Source organism: Dipodomys ordii, unplaced genomic scaffold, assembly GCF_000151885.1.
Source record: "Dipodomys ordii isolate 6190 unplaced genomic scaffold, Dord_2.0 Scaffold73, whole genome shotgun sequence".
Taxonomy (NCBI): domain Eukaryota; kingdom Metazoa; phylum Chordata; class Mammalia; order Rodentia; family Heteromyidae; genus Dipodomys; species Dipodomys ordii.
In genome coordinates this window covers 11,217,595-11,220,400 of record NW_012267289.1, presented here as the reverse complement: position 1 = coordinate 11,220,400, position 2,806 = coordinate 11,217,595, and the positions used below count along the sequence as shown (strand labels likewise).

At 37.7% G+C, this 2,806-nt stretch overlaps 1 pseudogene; it reads left to right on the top strand.

The window, feature by feature from the left end:
- Nucleotides 1-2,221: 2,221 nt before the first annotated feature.
- On the top strand, nt 2,222-2,510 carry LOC105991507 (annotated as a pseudogene).
- The last annotated feature ends 296 nt before the right edge of the window (nt 2,511-2,806 follow it).

Here is a 2,806-nt window from a genome sequence, read left to right as displayed (position 1 = left end):
TTTTTAGTTCTAATAAAAATCCACAAATGTAACAGATTGTTTTAAACCAGTAAGAATATTTTTAACTTTAGTTCCAACGTCTATAGAAGCAACATTGAGTTTTTTTCAGGATGTCCTTGATGGGGGACAAAGCTGCAAATCATCACTGACAGCTTCACTCCTCATATATCTGCACACATATACTTGTGGGTGCAGATTTCTACACTAGCCTGCCACCTTGCTCCTCTCGATATCATTCAGTGTCTCATCACTGGGTGCTGTTCATCAGCTTGAGTGCATATATTGCCTATTTGACTCATGCCAAGGAAGGCATCCTTAACTCCTATGCAGTGTGTGGGTACAATGAAGATTTCAGAGAAGAATAATGAAATTGTTTCAATATTAGTTTATTTAATGCTGGTTGTATATTGACTATTCATTACTACTGTGCCCAGTCAATGGGGATAAAACCAAAAAAAAAGAAATGGCCTGTACCTTGGAGGCCACAATGAATGCTCTGTGGAAATACCTAGTAGGGAGTGAAGGATAAAGGCCAAAAGAAAATCATGGCACTTCTTTCTCATGGTCTAAAAGATCATGGCAATAAAGCAACCCAAAAGACATGTCAGAAATTAAATTGCCTGGTTTCTTTCTTCCATATCGTTTTATTTCCTTATCAAATCTCAGTTGATCATTTCAGGAATTTTCCTATGGAAGTTCATAGCACCTTAGAAGCTTGTAAGTTATCTTTGTTCCTGTGAACAGCTTTACTGAATCTGCTTCATTGCCCATAAATAAACTGAATAAATATTGCAAGTGAATTTACCCAAGGATTTGACTACCTAGGTATTATGGAATCAAAGAGGAGGAAATAATTGCAGGAAAAAGCATGAAAATCAAAGTTCTGTAAAATAGCAACTGAAATAAGAAAAAAACGTATTTAAAGTCCTCATTAAATAAGCACCATTAATTACTCTGCAGTACTTCCTGTATAATATTCTCTGGTATTTTAGTGGAAAAAGACAATGCTAAAAAAGGCAATCTGATTCGGGCAGACATGATGTTTGGACAGCTTGTTAAAAGCTTCCTTTGTCCTAGGAACCTCAAAACGAAAAGCTGACTGTCCCAGGGCACATTCAAAATGAATAGTCCAGGTCAAAGAGAAGTCTTGGAGTGTTATTTGGTTTGCTTTTCCAAAACAAATGAATAGGAGACACTATGTCTACTAGTTGATCACCTGGTACATTTAGCCCCAGAACGAGGAAATCTAAGAATGAAGGAGAACTTTATCAGTAAGAAATCTTTTTCTTCGAAAATGACTAGAAGCCCAGAAACATCTGACACTTTAAAACGGTTGATCCAGCTAAGCCTGACAGCTAATCCAAGAACACTAGTTACTGTGTATGTCTTCCTATATCCAGCCAAATTTCATTGTTAATGGATGAGTGGCTATGTATGAATCAAGCAACGGTGATAGACAAAAAAGGTAGCCCTTGACTCTCTGTAAGATTTGGTTTTCTTGCATAACAAATCATCTGAGATCACAGAGGAACCAAACTATACGCAGTGATGGGAATTTAACAGAACATAGAAGGAGAGGGTTGATTTATCTCTGTTTATTGACATCTGAATGATGTCTCTTAAGGCTGTGGAATGACTTGAAAGGTATGTCATGACTAGTAGGGACAGTCTTTCTCCCTTTAATTACATAATTGGTAGTTAGTGGGTGAAAGACAAGCATATCTGGGTCCAACAACCAGGGTCACAATATGTGCCTCTCCAATATGACAGTCTCTGGGCAATGGATTTCTTCCATTACGCTTTGGTGCTCCCAAGATCCTCTAATCTGCTAATGTATTATTCTTTCTTTTAATCTAACCTGTAGGCACATTAGATCTATTTTAACAATTTTTTTTTTGTAGGTCATGGGGCCTGAACTCGGGCTGGGTGCTGTCCCTCAGCTCTTCAGCTCAAGGCTAGCGCTCTACCACTTGATCCACAGCGCCACTTCTGGCTTTTTCTGCTTATGTGGTGCTGAGGAATCGAACCCAGGGCTTCATGCATGCAAGACAAGTGCTCTACCACTGAGCCACCTTCCCAGCCCAACAATTATCTTTTAAATTGAATGGATATATATTTATTCAAATACATGCTATACACACTTCTTTTTATAAAGTATGTTAATTGTTTTTATTAAAACCACCTAATCAGCGACCACCACGGGGGCTCCGTGCCCTTTGCCATGGAGGAGTCTGGGAGCAGAGAGCCAGTACTAGATGCTAAATCGGAAGTCACCAGCAAGCTGTTAGATTTTCAGTGGAAACTCGGTATGGCTGTGAGCTCAGATCACTTGAGTATCCTTATGTTTTAGTAATGCTAAAATCACTCTGGCCAAGTAAAGAACACGTCCTTTGAAATGACAGTTCCTCGGTTTCACAATTTTTACAGACAGTTCAAGGAAATTGCTGCTGTTATTGAAACTGTGTGAAACTCTTTGGTTGATACAGTCCTATCATCATTTGAAAATTATGGACTCAATTTTCTGCAAAAGAACTACCTAAGGACCAAATGATATTTATCAATGAAAATACTACTTTCTACTTTTTAAATAATAAAAAAAAATAGGATAAACAGGAAATAGATGGTGCTGATCTATACACGAGTTTGTGAATGAACTAGAAGCAACTTAATTGAATGCCTTACGGGTTTATTTGTGGTATGTGAACTATATTTAAAAACACAGACAAGCAGTGGAATGGAGACAACACGTTTATGTATTAGAATAATAGTTGAAAATTTACTGATAAAGGCACCCACTTTAGAAAAT